The sequence below is a fragment of the Budorcas taxicolor genome, chromosome 1, assembly GCF_023091745.1.
Source record: "Budorcas taxicolor isolate Tak-1 chromosome 1, Takin1.1, whole genome shotgun sequence".
Classification (NCBI taxonomy): domain Eukaryota; kingdom Metazoa; phylum Chordata; class Mammalia; order Artiodactyla; family Bovidae; genus Budorcas; species Budorcas taxicolor.
In genome coordinates, this window is record NC_068910.1 from 202,044,043 (window position 1) to 202,064,309 (window position 20,267).

Here is a 20,267-nt window from a genome sequence, read left to right on the forward strand (position 1 = left end):
AATGTATTTTTCCATCCTCTCACTTTCAGGCTATATGTGTCTTTAGGTCTGAATTGGGTTTCTTATAGACAGCATATATATGGGTCTTGTTTTTGTATACATTTAGCCAGTCTGTGTCTTTTGGTTGGAGCATTTAATCTATTTACATTTTAAGTAATTATTGATATATATGTTCCTACTGCCATTTTCATAATGGTTTAGGGTTGATTTTGTAGTTCTTTTTTATTCTCTTGTATTTCTTGACTATATAAGTCTGTTTAACATTTGTTGTGAAGCTGGTTTGGTGGTACTGAATTATCTTAACTTTTGCTTGTCTGAAAAGGTTTTTATTTCTCCATCAATTTTGAATGAGATCCTTGCCAGGTAGAGTAATCTTGGTTGTAGATTTTTCCCTTTCAATACTTTAAAGATATCCTACCATTCCCTTCTGGCCTGAAGAGTTTCTGCTGAAAGATCAGCTGTTAAGTGTATTGGGTTTCCCTTGTATATTACTTGTTGCTTCTCCCTTGCTGCTTTTATTATTCTTTCTTTGTGTTTAGTCTTTGCTAGTTTGATTAGTGTCTTGGCATATTTCTCCTTGGGTTTATCCTGTATGGGACACTTTGTGTTTCTTGGCCTTGATTGACTATTTCCTTTTCCATTTGGGGGAAATTTTAAACTGTAATATTTTCAAAAATTTTCTCATATTCTTTCTTTTTCTCTTCTTCTTCTGGGCCCCCCATAATTCGAATGTTAGTGTGTTTGATATTGTCTCAGAGGACTCTGAGACTATCCTCAGTTCTTTTCATTCTTTTTACTTTATTCTGCTCTTCAGGAATTATTTCCACCATTTTATCTTCCAGCTCACTGATTCGTTCTGCTGCTTCAGATATTCTGCTATTGATTCCTTCTAGAGTATTTTTCATTTCAGTAATTGTGTTGTCTCTGCAAATTTATTCTTTAATTCTTCTAGGCCTTTGTTATTTGATTCTTACATTTTCTCCATTTTGCTTTCAAGGTTTTTGATCATCTTTACTATCATTATTCTGAATTCTTTTTCAGGTGGTTTGCCTATTTCCTCTTCATTTATTTGGAGTTCTGTGTTTCTCGTTTGTCTCTTCATTTGCATAGTATTTCTCTGCCTTTTCATTAATTTTTTTTTTTTACGTGTTGTGTCTGAGGTCTTCTTTTCCCAAGCTTCAAGGTTGAATTCTTTCTTCCTTTTGGTGTCTGCCCTCTAAGTTTGGTCCAGTGGTTTATGTAAGCTTCTTATAGGATGAGGTTTGTGCTGAGTTTTCGTTTGTTTGGTTTTCCTCTGATGGGCAAAGCTGGGTTAGATGGTAATCCTGTCTCCTGATGATAGGGTTTGTATTTTTGTTTTGTTTGTTGTTTAGATGAGGCATCCTGCCCAGGGTGCTATTGGTGGTTGGGTGATGCTGGATCTTGTATTACAGTGGTTTCGTTTGTGTGAGTTCTCACTATTTGATGACCCCCTAGGGTTAGTTCTCTGGTAGTCTAGGGTCTTGGCAACAGTGCTCCCACTCCAAAGGCTCAGGGCTTGGTCTGTCTCATAACCAGTGTTTCCTTGGACAATCACTTCCTTTTACTTTGCCTCAGTCTCCTTTTCAGCAGCTACAGAGAGTTTGTATGGATAAATTCTGCTAGAAGATCCTCCAGAGCAGAAAACTCGCAGCCTGAGAAGACAGAGCCCACTTCAGGCCTCTGAACTAGGCACTGAATCTTCACACTGAGCATTATCATCACCTTCAGTTTCCTTAGAAAGTATAAGTACCTGGCCAAAGTCATGCATATTGTAAGAGGTGGACTTAGCACAGGACCCTGAGATTTGAATATAGTTTTTTTTCATTTATTTAATTTTTTTTAATTGTACTATAATTGCTTTACAATGTTGTGCTGGTTTCTGCTGTACCACAAAGTGAATCAGCTATATGTATACATACATACATATATGTAAATATATAGCTATATATGTACATGTATCCCCTCCCTCTTAAGTCTTCCTCCCATGACACTCCAGTCCCACCATTCTAGGTCATCAATGAGCTCCCTGTGCTATATGGCAGCTTCCTAACAGCCATCTATTTTACACATGATAGTGTATATATGTCAGTGCTGCTCTCTGTTTGTCCCACCCTCTCCTTACCCCACTGTGTCCACAAGTCTTCTCTACATATGCAGCTCTATTCCTGCCTTGCAAATAGGTTCATCAGTACCATTTTTCTAGATTACACATATATACAATATTTTCTTTTCTCTTTCTGACTTATTTCACTCTGTATGACAGATTCTAGGGTCATCCACATCTCTACAAATAACCCAGGTTCCTTCCTTTTTATGACCTACTAACATTTCATTCTATATATGTACCACATCTTTATTTTGGAGGAGATGCCAAGAAGTAGGCATGAAGGAATTTGGAGAAGGAGTCAGGGAAGAGAAAAAGACAGTAAAGGCTCTTCTAGAATGGGCAGCTGGGCCCCCCTTATATTAAGGACTTTCTGAGGAATTGTGTAGCATGCATCTCAGAACTGTCCCTTCAAAGTGTGGGAAGCTGGTTAAGGTCACTCAGGGGAGTGATAACCCACCACACATCCAGGCTGCCTCCAGATGGGCTCCCACAGCTTCAGACAAAGTCCAGATCCTTTGCTCTCTCTTTCTAGAGAAAATGTCAGCAATGCATGAAATACTTAGAGACCTATGTTTTCACTCATTGTTCCCTAACAAAGGGACCTAGAATCTCTGATCCCATCCCCCAGCTGCCAGCTCTTTCACAATATATCACATTCTTTTTAAAAATATTTTAAGTCTAGTTGCCTAATTTCAGAAAACATGTATGGCCTTTTTGGAATAAAATTAATCTTTTCCAAATAACTAGTAACAAATGAACTATGTGTGTGCATGTATGTGTATATTGTACTTAAATGACATAAACCAAACTGAAATTATTCAGATATGTTCAAAGTGCATCAAATATTTGGAGGGTGTAGATTAAATTAGTAATAGTTTCAATATAGTTATAAGTTATTTATAAGACATGACATGTTTGTTGTTATTGTTGTTCAGTTGCTAAGTCACGTCTGACTTTGCCACACCATGGATTGCAATATGCCAGGCTCCCCTGTCCTTCACCATCTTCTGGAGTTTGCTCAGATTCATATTCATTGAGTTGGTGATGCTATCCAACCATCTCATCCTCTATTGCTCATATCTCCTTTTGCCTTCAATCTTTCTCAGCATCAGGGTCTATTCCAATGAGTTGGCTTTTTGCATCAGGTGGCCAAAGTATTGGAGCTTTTGCATCAGTCCTTCCAATGAATATTCAGGGTTGATTTCCTTAGGATTGACTGATTTGCTCTCTTTGCTGTCCAAGGGAGTCCTCTCCAGCATCACAATTAAAAAGCATCAATTCTTTGGCAGTCAGCCTTTTTTATAGTACAACTCTCACATCTGTACCTGACTACTGGAAAAACCATAGCTTTAACTATATAGACCTTTGTTGGCAAAGTAATGTCTCTGTTTTTTAATATGCTGTCTAGGTTTGTCATAGCTTTCCTTCCAAAGAGCAAGTGCCTTTTAATTTCCTGGCTGCAGTCACCATCTGGAGTGATTTTGGAACCCAAGAAAATAAAATCTGTCACTGCTTCCATTTTTTTCCCGTTCTATTTGCCATGAAGTTATGGGACCAGATGCCTTGATCTTAGTTTTTTTAATGTTTAGTTTTAAGCCAGCTTTTCCATGCTCCTCTTTTACTCTCATCAAGAGGCTCTTTAGTTCCTCTTCACTTTCTGCCAGTAGGGTGGTACCATATGCATATCTGAGGGCGTTGATGTTTCTCCTGGCGTCTTGATTCCAGTTTGTGCTTCATCCAGCCAGGCATTTAGTATAATGTCCTCTGCATATAAGTGAAATAAGCAAGATGACAACATACAGCCTTGTCATTCCTTTCCTAATTTTGAACCAGTCTGTTCCCACATCTGGTTCTAACTGTGGCTTCTTGACCCACATACAAGTTTCTCAGGAGGCAGGTAAGATGGTCTGGTATTCCCATCTCTTTAAGAATTTTCCAGTTTATTGTGATCCATACAGTCAAGTGCATTAGTGTAGTTAATGAAGCAGAAGTAGATGTTTTTCTGGAATTCCCTTGGTTTTTCTATGATCCAAAGGATATTGTTGGTCTCTGGTTCTTCTGTCTTTTCTAAATACAGCTTGTATATCTGGAATTTCTCAGTTCACGTACTACTGAGGCCTATGACAAGATATGTTAGGGACCATTAAATATGTTTGAAAAGAGATGAGATGGTAATGGTATATGAAAATCTTTTGTGTTGGAGGTCTCTTTTCACTAAGATATTCCATTTTATTATGAATTTTAGAAACTGTTATCTTCAGAGTTGACCAAATTGATACTACTAAGTTTGATCTCCTTGGTTTGATGTACTCATCTGCTTTTAATTTTGAGGATGCTTAAGAGCATAATGAATATTCAGGAGAGATCTGATTATCAAAAGGGAGAAATGAAGAATGGCAGAAATAGTTTATTTTTAAGTCATTTAACCATTTCAAAGTATTTCCATATTATTTAGCTCTTATCCTCATCTACTCAGTCGTTTTAATAGACAGTAACTACTGAACCCTCTATGTGCCGGAATCAGTGGCAGGCACTTGGAGGTAAAGATTCAAAAAACCTATCTCTACTTTGAGAAACTCTGCTAGCAGGGTCCTGGCATGCGTGGTGCAGTCCTTCTGTGTGATGAGGGAATGAAACTAAAGAGATGAAACAAGAGAACAGGTTGTTAGTATTTGAAAGGGCTAAAATTTTAATCATGTCTTCAGCTTAAGCAGGAAGCCCAGACATTTTTTTTTTTTTAAGACGGTACATTTAATAACAGTTTCACTTGGCATTTACACCTAGGATGTTGATTTCTGAGCCAGGCCTGACCCAGTGGGAAAATAGTGCAAGAATTTCCACTTACTTATCCTCACTTCAGGGAGTGTTTTTCTTTGACTTCACTTGACTTTGCACTCCTCTGTATATCTTAGCTATGTACATTTTAAATTTAATTTTTCAGTCTCTTATTTAGGAGGACCCTGTACTCTGCTGTGCCATGAAGATTCTGAATGGCCTCTGCATATTTATTGTGCATTGCTTTCTTCATCTTAGATATTCAAATGACTAGGCTACACCTTGAAGCTCTAACTCTGATTAACACAAGATGGGGTCCAGTTTGATGATGTCCTCATCCTTATGGAGAGGGCTTCCCTGATGGCTCAGCAGTAAAGAATCTGCCTCAAAGCAAGAGTCGCAATAGATGCAAGTTTGATCCCTAAGTCAGGAAGATCTACTGGAGGAGGACATGGCAACCCACTCCAGTATTTTTGCCTAGAGAATCCCATGGACAGAGGAGCCTGGCAGGGTACAGGCCATAGGGTCACAAAGAGTCAGACATTACTGAAAGGCAGGCATCTTTATAAAAGGCAGGCCAGACTTCTAACAAGTTTTCTGCTCTTTTAGCATATTTGTTCATGAAAATTGTCTGCCTCCTGCCTTATTCAGGCAACTGGTGTAAGACCTCAGTGAAATATTCCTTATCTTTGCTGCTTTCTTAGAAATTTTGCTTGACTTCTCAGTAAAAGTGGAGTCAAAGTTAGACCAAATTTCATTTTATCTTCACCTCAGTTTACCAATGGCAGGGACATAGTTATTCAGAGGGAATTTTTTCTCCTTCTGTCCCCTAGTTCAGAGAAACGTTGAGTTGGTTTCACTCATGCAATTGTCAGGGAGTCCCTGGGCAAACTGGTTCTCACCACAGCCAAGATCATGGCCTGTCTTTTTGCAGCCTCCCAACCTCCTTCATCTGTTTGACATCAGTCCAGGTTCACATGCCCCCTCCTGGACCTGATGGCAGGCGTATCTTTTCTCACTTGCTCCTGGGTATTCCTCCCTGGATTTTGTATTACCCTCTAGCTCAATAAGCCCTCCAGCCCAACCTCCCTAGCTCGAAAGTGGGGAGAGAAGATGGGTGTGGAAGAGCATTACTTGCTCTCCACAGTGTCTAGTCATGCTGGGGATTTTCTCAGCATACTGTCTCATGGGTGCTCTTTCTGATCAATCACCCTTGGAATTTGAACAGGGAGGCCAGCTGTGGAGGGAGCAGATATATCTGCCATTTATTGAGGATCTGCCATCCTCTACTCTGTATTCTCTATTCTGCATGCAAACTGCACTTTACATGAAATTCCTGTGTGGCAGTGATTATAATCCCCAGTTTTCAGGAAACGAAATTGAGTTTCAAGAGGGTTATATGACTTGCCCAATGTCATATCATTTGTAAGTGACAAGATTTGAGCCTTACTCCAAACCCATACTCTGTACAGAACAGGCTGCTGCTGCTGCTGCTGCTGCTGCTGCTGCTGCTGCTGCTGCTGCTGCTGCTGCTGCTGCTGCTAAGTCGCTTCAGTCGTGTCCAACTCTGTGCGACCCCATAGACAGCAGCCCACCAGGCTCCCCCGTCCCTGGGATTCTCCAGGCAAGAACGCTGGAGTGGGTTGCCATTTCGTTCTCCAATGCAGGAAAGTGAAAAGTGAAAGTGAAGTTGCTCAGTTGTGTCCGACTCTTAGCGACCCCATGGACTGCAGCCCACCAGGCTCCTCGGTCCATGGGATTTTCCAGGCAAGAGTACTGGAGTGGGCTCCCATTGCCTTCTCCTACAGAACAGGCTACATCTCACCAGATCTGAACTAGACATGTACTTCTGGAAGGAGTGCCTGATGGAGAGTGGGGGCAGTGGGTGTTCAGGAAGTACATTGGGCAAGCAGCTGGCCCCAAGGCAGTGCATCGTCCCTAAAGGAAGAATGTAGGAGTATAGGGAGCCTTGTGAGATCTGTCTTTGGTCCCCAGGGATAAGCCTGATGCTTGAGGTCAGCCACACTCTAATCCAGAGGACAAGGCAGGACCTTTTGCATGAGGAATGCAGTCACTGGAGAGCAAAAGCCAGTCTTGCTGGGAGAACTGGATTTGACAGTTGGGCCAGAGTCTTACAGAACCAGTATGAAGCCCTTTTCTGAAGACAACTAGGAAACTCCCCCAATACATCATCACTAAGTAGCAGGCACAGGGGTGTATTTTGCCTCCAGATCTGCTCAGGAGAAGGTCTCTGAGTGTTTCCTTCAACTTTGCCCAAGGATAGGTGTCAAAGGCTTTCCATTCCACACCCTAGTTCCTTTCCATGTACCAAACGACCACCCTCAGACTTGGGGGAGGGGGTTTTAAGGTTCCCCTGGAAAGTGGATAAGTGCTGCCCATTAAAGGGTGGGACCGCCTGGGATTGCATGAAGTCCTGGGGTGCATACTGAGTACCAGTGGCTGCTATCAATAAGACACCCTACCCAGGGAGGACAGCCTCTGTGCCATCTGATGCAGTGAGCCAGGAGTCTCCTCCTGGGTCCCTCTCAACATGGGTCTCCAGTGTGATCCATACTCCAGTGAAACAGCCCTCATCTACCCTCCGGGGAGGTCTTCCTGCTCTCCAGTTGTTTCTCCCAATTATTTATAATAAGGTTTGCTTTTGTTATTTGACATTTCTGGGCTCTTGAAACTAAAAAAAAAATCTGGAAATGCTGTCATCTCTGGTCCAAACTGTTACTTAAAAATGCAAAGGTGAGCACACCTCACATTTTTTTCTGTCTTCATTTCTACCATTTCTGATGTACCTGAGAGCAGGGTATGTTCAATGCTCCTCCTGCTTTATGAGTGCTGGAGAGGTCGGGTTCAAGTTCTTATCTTACAAAGGAAAGATTAACATGGGTTACTCTAATAATGGCACCTCACCACACAACCTCCCAAGGGAAAAAAAGAAGCACTTCCACATGAAAGATATATATTTACTTTAAGAAGAGCCCCTCTTTGGGGAAGATCAATGTGTGTATTTTAGAATTTAGAATTTAGAATGTGTCTATTTAGAATATTGGACCAGGCAAGTCTGCAGGTGAGGTGTGGTCCAATGGCTGTGCTCTGAGGATGGAGGAGCATGGTCTCTCCAGCTAGAAAGTGTAAACTCAGCAGCTTCTGACCAGCCTTCCTGTGTACCAGGGGACAGATGTATCTGTAACTGATATAAATCTTGATGAATTACCCTGTCAATCTTTAATTCAATCTGTACACTTGCTTCAGTGTACTTCTTAATGTTTAACAGTTCTCCCTAAATCTGTGTGTACCAGGTACAGGATGAGGGAGGGAGTTGCTTTCTCCCTAAAGATAGGTCCTTAATCAGCTGTCAGCTTCTGATGAATAAAAGGCCATTGTCCAGCAAGATGGGACAAAGCAGTGTGTTAGGCAAGGTGGCCTCGTCCTTAGTGTTTTGTGTAAACTGGGTTGGCTTTTAAAGATACGTTTTGTGTAAACTGGGTTGGCTTTTAAAGATACTGATTGCTTCTCATCTGAGTGCTTTTGTCCAGCGCTTTCCCTAAATTGGCATTTCCTTTATCTTGAGGGTTATCTCTCTTGCTTGGCTTCAGTGCCTCAATTTGAAGCTGACTGGAATGGGTTTGTCTGAAATAAAGTTCCCATCATTACACTCTCTCCTCATCCCTGGTGGGTGGCAGTAGGGTGCTGAGGTGAAAAATCTCCAGCCATGATGCTATCAGCCTCCTCGCTCTCCTGTTCAGGCTTCAATTTCTGGAATCCTCTGACTAAGACTTTGAAATGTCCTGAGTCAGTGAAAAGAGTCCCCCAGCTGGAATCCTGGCCTTCCACTTGTTATAAGCAAAAATCAGTAAATATCAAAATTCCTGAGCCTTGGCTTCCTGACTTATGAGAAGGGAAACAGTTTTATTGGAGGAGATTGGAATCACCTACATTGATATCAGGTCCATGACAAATACATGAAGAGGCTGACATCTGATCATCTAAGATGCTTGGTTGGTTTGGGAAGCTTATTGGAAAGATAGTGAGACGTTGGGTTTGGACTTACATGGGCTTCCCAAGTGGTGCAGTGGTGAAGAATCTGCTTGCCTTTTCTCCTGGATGAGCTATAGGAGATGTGGGTTTGATCCCTGGGTCAGAAACATGCCCTGGCATAGAATATTACAACCCACTGCTGTATTCTTGCCAGCATAATCCCATGGACAGAGGAGCCTGGCAGGCTACAGTCCATGGGGTCACAAAGAATCAGACTGAAACACAACTGAGCAACTGAGCACACACACACATTTACCTTCTCCTGGATCACGTTGTGCATAGAGGCTGAGGGAGGACAGGCCAGCCTGTCTGGGCTGGTGCATTTATTTTGCACTTACTTTCATGCTGGCTCACAAAGGCCTCTCTTATATTCTGACATTCTCCCAAACACAGTGAAGTCATGACATCTGCACTGTTTCCCTCACCTTTTAATTCTGAAGTCTGAGATGTTGGATTGAGGTAAATAAAGAATAAAAAGGGAAAGGAGAGCCCTGAAATCTCCTTGTTTTCCAGCTGGAACATTTTTTGACTTTTTCCCCCCAATTTGCTCTCTGACCCTTTGCAGGTTGCCATCAGGAACCCTAGTCCAGAGAAAACAAAATCTGAAGAATCAGGGCTTTCAGACATCATGTCCATCTCTCAGTTGAAAACCTAGACAATTCGGGTTCCAGCCTCCCAAAGAAGTGGGAAGGCTCCAGTGGCATCTTTAAATTTCTTCCTTTATTTTTCGCTGTGCTGGGTCTTTGTTGCTGTGTGTGGGCTTTCTCTAGTTGCAGTGTACTGGCTTCTTTCTTGTTGTGGAACACGGGCCTAGTTGCTCTAAAGCATGTGGAATCTTCCCAGACCAGGGATTGAACCCATGCATTGGCAGTCAGATTCTTAACCACTGGACTATCAGGGAAGTCCCTCCAAAATGGCATTTAAACTGATGGGAGAGCTTGTTGGAACACTGCCTTCACTCTGCCCCTCTCCGCAACCTGTCTCTTTCTCTAGCGTCCTTTAGACATATATTGTGTATAAACCAAAATTCCACACCCCTAAAGGTGGTTAATCTTCTGAAACAAAAGAAAACAGTCACCGAAATCTGTCTCAGGAGGAATCTAAGGTTTTAAAGAACTTGTGCTCTGGTTGTTTCCACAGTACAGTCAGATGTTACTGCCTCATGAATTCTCTCTTTTCTACAGGACCTGTGGTCATTTCACTCCTCATCAGTACCTTCCCTAACAGGTGAAAAGTACAAGGGAAAAGAAGAAGAGGGTGGTTAGAACAGAAAACAAAGTGACTTTAGCTATTTAATAGCTCAGAGGAAGAACGATCTAGATAAGAAAGAAGACGTTAGACCAATTCAGTTAAGGAGTGATTTCTGACTTGCCTTTGGATTTCATCTTTCCCCATACCTTATCAGCAAAAATCACTGAAGCAAAATTTAGACCATGATTTTAAGGGTAGCCTTCTTAAGAAGAAGAAAACCATCTGTTTAGAATTAGCTTGAAGGGGGAAAAAAAAAAATCTGTCTTCAAAGAGGCTGCATAGAGTAGTGAAATGGTTTTCCATTATTTTTAATCAGGAAAAACGTTTTAAGAACAGTATCTAACTCTGAACTTCTACATGTTAAACAGTGAAGTGGAGGAGGAAGCAGTGGAGGTCTCTCCAGTGTAGCTCCTCTCTCGTTCTTGCCAGCACCTCTGAGGCGCAAGGTTTGAGCTTTGTACTCAGTTAGGCCTGTATTTAAAAATCTCATTTCTGACACTCTTCCAGCTAGAATGCTTTTGATTACAAGTAGAATAATACTCAGTTATTTATTAACTATTGTTAATAATTAATGTCCTACAAACCTATTTCTCTCCTCCATCCAGAGCATGTTGGCTTCACATTCAGGCCGTTTCTGCAGGACTGTAAGTTGGTGGCCATAGCTCAGAAATTATGCCTTCACTCTGCTGTGTCCATAGGAAGAAAAGAGGTTCTTTTGCTCTGCCTCTCTCCTTTTCTTAAGGGTAGAAAACATGTAGCAGAGGTCTTCAACAGATGTTCCTGCTATATTTTTGGCTGGACTAGATAGAGACTTCCCTCTAGATGAGTCACGGATCAAAGAGAACGAGGTTACCATTTTGAGTTTTGACCAGTCATGCTCCAGCTCAGGGTAAGGGCCCATCTCCTCTGTGGGTCATTTAGTGGTAGATAAGGCAGGGGTAGCCAGCCTTCAGTCAACGGAGCTCACTGGTGCTCCTAAACACATTCACGATGAGCCTACAAATCACCTGTCTGAAAAAGAGCAAAATTCCAACGGGAACAGAATGGAAGGACTGGGCTGACATTGACTCACATGTAGTAAGGTCTAGGGTGGCTCAGCATCCCTCTCCACTGCTCTTATTCCTTTCTTTTGACAGGATGTTACAAAGCAATTTGTGTTCCACAAGTCTTAGTAGAAAGACCAGGGACTTCACATTAATAATTTAAGTTTCAAAGGAAAAATTATGACTTCTTGTGCCTGCGACAGTCTGATAAGTCTGTTAGGGAAGGAGATGCGGGTAGTGATTCTGATGCTGTGAGGGAATTCCCTTGCACATGTCTAACATGGGGATCCTGCCTCATAGCTCACATGCCCTCGTGGAAACTCTCAACAGAGCTTCCATAACCATACTTTGGCAGCAAGACTCTTTTTTAAAGAGATTTTGTTTTAATTGAAGTATAGTTGGCTTACAATGTTGTCTTACAGCATTGTGTACAGTTTTTTTTAATATAAATTAATTTTAATTGGAGGCTAATTACTTTACAATATTGTATTGGTTTTGCCATACATCAACATGAATCCACCACGGGTGTACATGTGCTACCCATCCTGAACCCCCCTCCCACCTCCCTCCCCATACCATCCCTCTGGGTCATCCCAGCGCACCAGCCCCGAGCATCCTGTATCCTGCATCGAACCTCTACTGGCAATTCATTTCTTATATGGTATTATACATGTTTCAATGCCATTCTCCCAAATCATCCCACCCTCTCCCTCTCCCACAGAGTCCAAAAGACTGTTCTATACATCTGTCTCTTTTGCTGTCTCGCATACAGGGTTATCATTACCATCTTTCTAAATTCCATATATATGCATTAGTATATTTCCATTATAGATTATTATATAGTGCAGGGAGCTATACTGAATATAGTTCCGTGCACTATACAATAGGATTTTGTCGTTTAACCATTCTGGATATAATAATTCATATCTGCTAACCCCAAACTCCTAATTTATTTATCCTCCCCTCAGTTCAGTTCAATTCAGTCGCTCAGTCATGTCCGACTCTTTGCGCCCTTTGATAATCGTTATTCTCTAGGTCCGTGAATCTGTTTATGTTTTGTAAATAAGTTCATTTGTGTCATATTTTGGCTTCTACATATAAGTGATATAATTTGACATTTCTATTTCTCTTTCTGACTTACTATGATCATCTCTAGTTGATCCATATCACTGCATTATTTCATTCTCTTTTATGGCTGAGTGGTGGCCCCTTGTATATATGTACCAGATCTTCTTTATTCATCTCTCAGTGGATACTTAGGTTGTTTACATGTCTTGGCTCTTGTACCCAGTGCTGCTATGAACATAGGGATGCATGTATATTTTCTAATTAGAGTTGTCCAGATATATTCCCAGGAGCGGGAGGGAGGCAAAGCTCTTGAAGTCTCACTCTGTAGTTCCTTGCTAATGCCAATGAGCACTTATATTAACATGTATCACATCTGTTTCTTCATGTAACGTACATTTGTTGACCACCTGCTCCTCACTGGGCACTGTTATTAGTGTGAGGCAGGTACAGGCCACTTAGCTTTGTTTGTTCTGTCAATCCCTTCCTCTCTGTCTCAATGAAGATAGTTCCACCAAACCTGTGATGTTGCTGCCCCTTGTGGCCCAACTGCTGGGGTAGAATGAGGAGCCTGCTTTGGGACAATGCTGCTGCTGCTAAGTCGCTTCAGTCGTATCCAACTCTGTGCAACCCCATAGACAGCAGCCCACCAGGTTCCACCATCCCTGGGATTCTCCAGGCAAGAACACTGGAGTGGGTTGCCATTTCCTTCTCCAGTGCATGAAAGTGGAAAGTGAAAGTGAATTTGTTCAGTTGTGTCTGACTCTTTGTGACCCCATAGACTGCAGCCTACCAGGCTCCTCCATCCATGGGATTTTCCAGGCAAGAGTACTGGAGTGAGGTGCCATTGCCTTCTCTGGCTTTGGGACAATAAACATGGTCAATTCCTGGGACACCATGTGGAGATTCCTTTCAGGAGATTCCTTGTGGCCTCTCTCTTCTGTTTTTTGGTCATTTGCTTACTGATTGTGAGGGATGCTAGTGATTGTTCACATAAACTAGTTGAACTTCATGTAGACTCAGAGGCAGGAATGGTTGTATCTGAAAATGTGTGTGTTGGGAAAAAAAAAATCAAACCTGATGCTAACCCCAAACTATGTCTCGGGCATCTGAGAAGGAGTCCAGAAGCACGTGGAACCATTTTCAGATAGTATTGACTTCTTCAGGATGTGGATTTTGAAAATTCAATATGGATTCCAGACCCAATTTCTTTACATCTGGTATAAATAAATAAATGCCTTATAGTTAGGATATGTCTGTTTGAGGCATTATACAGTTTATTTATTGTTACTTCAACAAGTATTTGTTAAACATCTATTATGTGGCATATTTTGCCATAGACACTGAGGGAAACACCATTAAAGGATTAGAAGTGCTTCTCATTTTCATGGGGCTTACAACTTGGTAGGGGCAAAACTTTAACAAACAGACATATAAAAATAACGAATTATAATCAAGATGAAGAGTATAATGGTTATCAGACATTAGATTTAGCCATCACTTTCACTATTTTATTAAGTATAGTAGATTTACAGTGTTGTGCCAATCTCTACTGCATAGCAAAGAAACTCAGTCACACACAAACACACACACATATACACACACACCCATGCATATATATATTCTTTTCATTATGCTTTGTCACAGGATATTGTGTTTAGTTCTGTGTGCTACACATTAGGACCTTGTTATTTATCCATCCTGTATATAATAGTTTGAATCTACCAACCCCAAAATCCCAGTGCATCCCTCTTCCTCCCCCACTTCCCCTTTGCAACCACAACTCTGTGCTCTATGTCAGTGAATCTTTTTGTTTTGTAGATAGATCCATTTGTGCCACATTTTAGCTCCTACATGAATGTAATATCGTATATTTGTCTCTGACTTAGTATGACTCATATTGCTGCAAATGACATTATTTAATCCTTCTTTATGGCCAAGTAGTATTCCGTTGTGCATATCTACCACATCTTCTTTACCCATTCATCTGCTAAGTCACTTCAGTCGTGTCCGACTTTGTTCGACCCCATAGATGGCAGCCCACCAGGCTCCCCCATCCCTGGGATTCTCCAGGCAAGAACACTGGAGTGGGTTGCCATTTCCTTCTCCAATGCATGAAAGTGAAAAGTGAAAGGGAAGTCGCTCAGTCGTGCCCGACTCTTAGCGACCCCATGGACTGCAGCCTACCAGGCTCCTTTGTCCATGGGATTTTCCAGGCAAGAATACTGGAGTGGGTTGCCATTGCCTTCTCCAACCCATTCATCTACTGATGGTTTTTTCAACGTTTTGGCTATTTGGAACAATGCTGCCATGAGCTTAGTGGTGCGTGTATCTTTTAATCATAGCTCTGCCTGGATATATGCCCAAGAGTGAGATTACTGGATCATATGGTAATACAATTTTTGTTTTTCTAAGGAATCTCCATGATTTCCATAGTGAATGCACCAATTTACATTCCCACCAATAGTGTAGGAGGGTTCCCTTTTCTCCACACCCTCTCCAGCATTTCTAGTTGTAGACGTTTATTATTTTTTTTGTAGACATTTTAATGATGGCCATTCTCACCAGTATGAGGTGGTACCTCACTGTAGTTTTGATTTGCATGTATCTATGCAGCCAAATATGGAGAAGCTCTATACAGTCAGCAAAAACAAGACCGGGAGCTGACTGTGTCTCAGATCATGAAATTCTTATTGCCAAATTCAGACCTAAGTTGAAGAAAGTAGGAAAAACCACTAGACCATTCAGGTATGACCTAAATAAAATCCCTTATGATTATACAGTGGAAGTGAGAAATAGATTTAAGGGATTAGATCTGATAGAGTGCCTGATGAACTATGGACAGAGGTTTGTGACGTTGTACAAGAGACAGATATCAAGACCATCCCCCAAAAAAAGAAATGCAAAAAAGCAAAATGGCTGTCTGAGGAGGCCTTACAAATAGCTGTGAAAAGAAGAGAAGTGAAAAGCAAAGGAGAAAAGGAAAGATATACCCATTTGAGTGCAGAGTTCCAAAAAATAGCAAAGACAGATGAGAAAGCCTTCCTCAGTGATCAGTGTAAAGAAATAGAGGAAAGCAATAGAATGAGAAAGACTAAAGATCTCTTCAAGAAAATTAGAGATATGAAGGGAACATTTCATTCCAAGATGGGCTCAATAAAGGACAGAAATGGTATGAACCTAACAGAAGCAGAAGATATTAAGAAGAGGTGGCAAGAATACGCAGAAAAACTGTACAAAAAAGATCTTCATGACCCAGATAATCATGATGGTGTGATCACTCACCTAGAGCCAGACATCCTGGAATGTGAAGTCAAGAGGGCCTTAGGAAGCATCACTACAAACAAAGCTAGTGGAGGTGATGGAATTCCAATAGATTCAATGCAATCCCTATCAAGCTACCAACAGCATTTTTCACAGAGCTAGAACAAATAATTTCACAATTTGTATGGAAATACAAAAACCCTTGAATAGCCAAAGCAATCTTGAGAAAGAAGAATGGAACTGGAGGAATCAACCTGCCTGACTTCAGGCTCTGCTACAAAGCTACAGTCATCAAGATAGTATGGTACTGGCACAAAGACAGAAATATAGATCAATGGAGCAAAATAGAAAGCCCAGAGATAAACCCACGCACCTATGGACACCTTATCTTCGACAAAAGAGGCAAGAATATACAATGGAGAAAAGACAATCTCTTGAACAAGTGGTGCTGGGAAAACTGGTCAACCACTTGTAAAAGAATGAAACCAGAACACTTTCTAACACTATAGATAAAAATAAACTCAAAATGGATTAAAGATCTAAATGTAAGACCAGAAACTATAAAACTCCTAGAGGAGAACATAGGCAAAACACTCTCCGACATAAATCACAGCAGGATCCTCTATGACCCATCTCCCAGAATATTGGAAATAAAAGCAAAAATAAACAAATGGGATCTAATTAAAATTAAAAGCTTCTGCACAACAAAGGAAACTATAAGCAAGGTGAAAAGACAGCCTTCTGAATGGGAGAAAATAATAGCAAATGAAGCAACTGACAAAGAATTAATCTCAGAAATATACAAGCAACTCCTGCAGCTCAATTCCAGAAAAATAAACGACCCAATCAAAAATTGGGCCAAAGAACTAAACAGACATTTCTCCGAAGAAGACATACAGATGGCTAACAAACTCATGAAAAGATGCTCAGCATCACTCATTATCAGAGAGATGCAAATCAAAATCACAATGAGGTACATTTCACGCCAGTCAGAATGCCACGATCCAAAAGTCTACAAGCAATAAAGGCTGGAGAGGGTGTGGAGAAAAGGGAACCCTCCTACACTGTTGGTGGGAATGCAAACTAGTACAGCCACTATGGAGAACAGTGTGGAGATTGCTTCAAAAACTGGAAATAGAACTGCCATACAACCCAGCAATCCCACTGGGGGATTGTACCCCAATGTTCATTGCAGCACTGGTTATAATAGCCAGGACATGGAAGCAACCTAGATGTGCATCAGCAGATGAATGGATAAGAAAGCTGTGGTACATATACACAATGGAGTATTACTCAGCCATTAAAAACAATACATTTGAATCAGTTCTAATGAGGTGGATGAAACTGGAGCCTATTATACAGAGTGAAGTAAGCCAGAAAGAAAAACACCAATACAGTATATAATGCATATATATGGAATTTAGAAAGATGGTAACGATAACATTGTATGTGAGACAGCAAAAGAGACAGATGTATAGAACAGTCTTTTGGACTCTGTGGGAGAGGGAGAGGGTGGGATGATTTGGGAGAATGGCATTGAAACATGTATAATATCATATGTGAAACAAATCACCAGTCCAGGTTCGATGCATGATACTGGATGCTTGGGGCTGGTGCACTGAGACGACCCAGAGGGATGGTATAGGCAGGGAGGAGGGAGGGGGTTCAGGATGGGGAACACGTGTATATTTTTTTAAAAAAAGAAACTATTGGTATGCTTTATGTCAGAAAATGTTTTGCCTGTACTCTCTTCTAAAAGTTTTAAGTGTCATGTCTTTTTTAAAAAATATATAAATTTATTAATTTTAATTGGAGGCTAATTACTTTACAATATTGTACTGGTTTTGCCATACATCTACATAAATCCACCTCGGGTGTACACGTGTTCCCCATCCTGAACCCCTTTCCCACCTCCCTCCCCACACGTATCCCTCCAGGTCATCCCAGTGCACCAGCCCCGAGCATCCTGCACCCTGCATCGAACCTAGACTGGTGATTCATTTCTTATATGATATTATACATGTTTCAGTGCCATTCTCCCAAATCATCCCACCCTCTCCCTCTCCCACAGAGTCCAAAAGACTATTCTATACATGTCTCTTTTGCTGTCTCGCATACAGGGTTATCATTACCATCTTTCTAAATTCCATATATATGCGTTAGTGTACTGTTTTGGTGTTTTTCTTTCTGGCTTACATGTCTTATGTTTAAGTCTTTAAGACACTTTGAGTTTATTTTTTGTATGGTGTGAGCGTGTATTCTGACTTCACTGATTTACATGCAGGTGTCCAACTTTCCCAGCAGCACTTGCTGAAGGGATTGTCTTTTCCTCATTTTATATTCTTGTTCCCTTTTTTGAGGAGTAATTGACCATAGGTGTGTGAGCTAGTCATTACTTTTATAAATAGATTTTCATGTGTTCTGATTTGGCCAATAAAACGAAACATCCAATTTATGAAAAAAAAAATGTTATCTCTCCATATTTGCAGCCAGACAAGTCTAGTAAATGTCTTGTGATGGATGGGAAGGCTTCAGCAATTTAGATTCAGCAGTCCCTTCATGACCTATAACTCAGATAAGTGAGTCAGTGAGGTTTTCCAAGATAAGAGCTTTCGGTGTCAGGGGCACAGCTTAAATTGGTTCCAGGGTGGCAGAACTCTCAGAATATCAGCTTTATAAATTGCCCTAGAATTAAATGCCAGCATGTGGTCACAGCACTGGGCAGAAGCCTGCAGCCCTCTTCACTCTTGCCTTTAGAGGATTATCCATCCCATGATTTCCTGGAACTCCTGGAGCCTCAGTTGACCCTCAGTAGTAGGATGGATGCAAGACAGTTCAGTGATGCCTGGCTTCCTGGATATCATTTGACCAACAGAAATAACACCCATCTTTGTCACACCAAATGGTAGATTCATTAGCCAACTTGCCAACTCTCTTCTTTCACTGCTCAGATCGGTGCCAAGGAAATATTAGCAAACCACTGCATAGGCAGGTGGCCAACCAAGGATCCACTTCCTGCTAGCCTTCTCAGTTTCTTAGGAGAGTTCTCATGCAGGAACTCTGCTCCCCTAACTCTGCAGAGTGAAGCTTTACTTCCCTTGAGGGAGGAGACGGCAGTCACCACACTGGCCATCAGCCAATAAGTACAAATCCAGCCCTTCTTGGCCCTACCTTCCTTCCTTTCTAATCATAAGCTTAAATTGGAGGCACTGATGTTTATGGGTTTGATCATCTCAGAGAGGTATTTGGCTCCTAATTTATCCCACTCTTTATGAAGTAACTGATGTGTGTGTTCTTAGCTGGAAGTAATTCCAGGGTAATAGGAGAAGCTCCGTTTAAAGTTCCTTCACATGTGTAACACACTAACACAAACCTAATGCCAAACATCATCTTGTGAATCCACATGATAGCTGGGTCAGTGCTCAGAACACATTTTGTGCTATGAAAATAAACAAACAAAAAAACCTCACATAAATTTAGAAATGGAGTATCTGAAATCATTCAGAAGTTCGAGATTCATGCTTTGTTGTTGAAGTAAATGCATCATGAACTGATTGAGTGTTTGGGGGCCCAAACCAAGAGTAATTTAGCTCAGAGAATAAATCAAAGATTATCTTTGGCCCTATGTGGCAAAAAATATATATAGGTAAGGGGAAATAAACAGTTAGTTCTGTTCAGTCACTCAGTTGTGTCTGACTCTTTGCAACACACAACACATGGTCCACTGGAGAAGGGAATGGCAAACCACTTCAGTATTCTTGCCTTGAAAACCCCATGAACAGTATGAAAATAAACAATGTTCATATCATAATGCAGTTTTAATTATTTGATTAAATTATTACTTTTAATATTAATTTACTATTAATTTAATATTACTTTAATATTAAAATTTAATTATTACTTTTACAGAAGTCTGTTTAAAAGATAAGGCACACATTATTCATAATCCAGTTACTAAAGAAAGGAGAGAACACCCTTCCATCAATAGTAGCCAAGGGATGGCCCCCATTGCCACCTAAATCCTAGGACCAGCCAAACTGGTCATTCAGGAAGGAGCAGCAGGAGGAAGAGAGCAGATACACGAATGAAGAAAGAAGCTTCTTAAACAGTCTTGTTGACTCCCCAAACAGGAGTCATCGCCACTGTGGCTTGGGGAATCTCAGGTTACCATTCCTTTCTGTATGTAATTCACATCTCAACTTCTTACTAATTTATCATAAGGAAAATCTTGATTATTTCTTTTTCAGCACAGACCAATCAACTACTGTCAGCTATATCATCTACAAAAGTAAATGTCAGATTTAATATGTACGTATTCTTCACACAAGTGTGCATCCTCATTCACACAAGTGTGCATCCTCATTCACAGGCAGCCAAGTCCTCTGGGACTTTCTTGGTGGTCCAATAGTTAAGACTTCTCCTTCCAGTGCAGGGGGTGTGGGTTCAATCCCTCGTTGGAGAGTGAAGATCCCATCCATATGCTTCGGGGCCAAAAATCCAAAACATAAAACAGAAGCAACATTATAATAAATTAAATAAAGACTTAAAAATGTGCTGCCCTTTTTTAAGAAAAGAAGAAGTAAAAGGGAACCTGGCACTTAAGGTTTCTTTACATCTTCCCACAACTCTGATAGATAACCCCACCAGCTGTGTTTCACTGTTTTCACTGTGTAGTAACTTGATTTAGA

At 41.0% G+C, this 20,267-nt stretch overlaps 1 protein-coding gene across 1 annotated transcript in view; it reads left to right on the forward strand.

The window, feature by feature from the left end:
- The window catches only part of CPNE4 (copine 4), a 498,848-nt gene that overhangs the window by 178,978 nt on the left and 299,603 nt on the right, over window positions 1–20,267 (forward strand). The window lies entirely within an intron of this gene.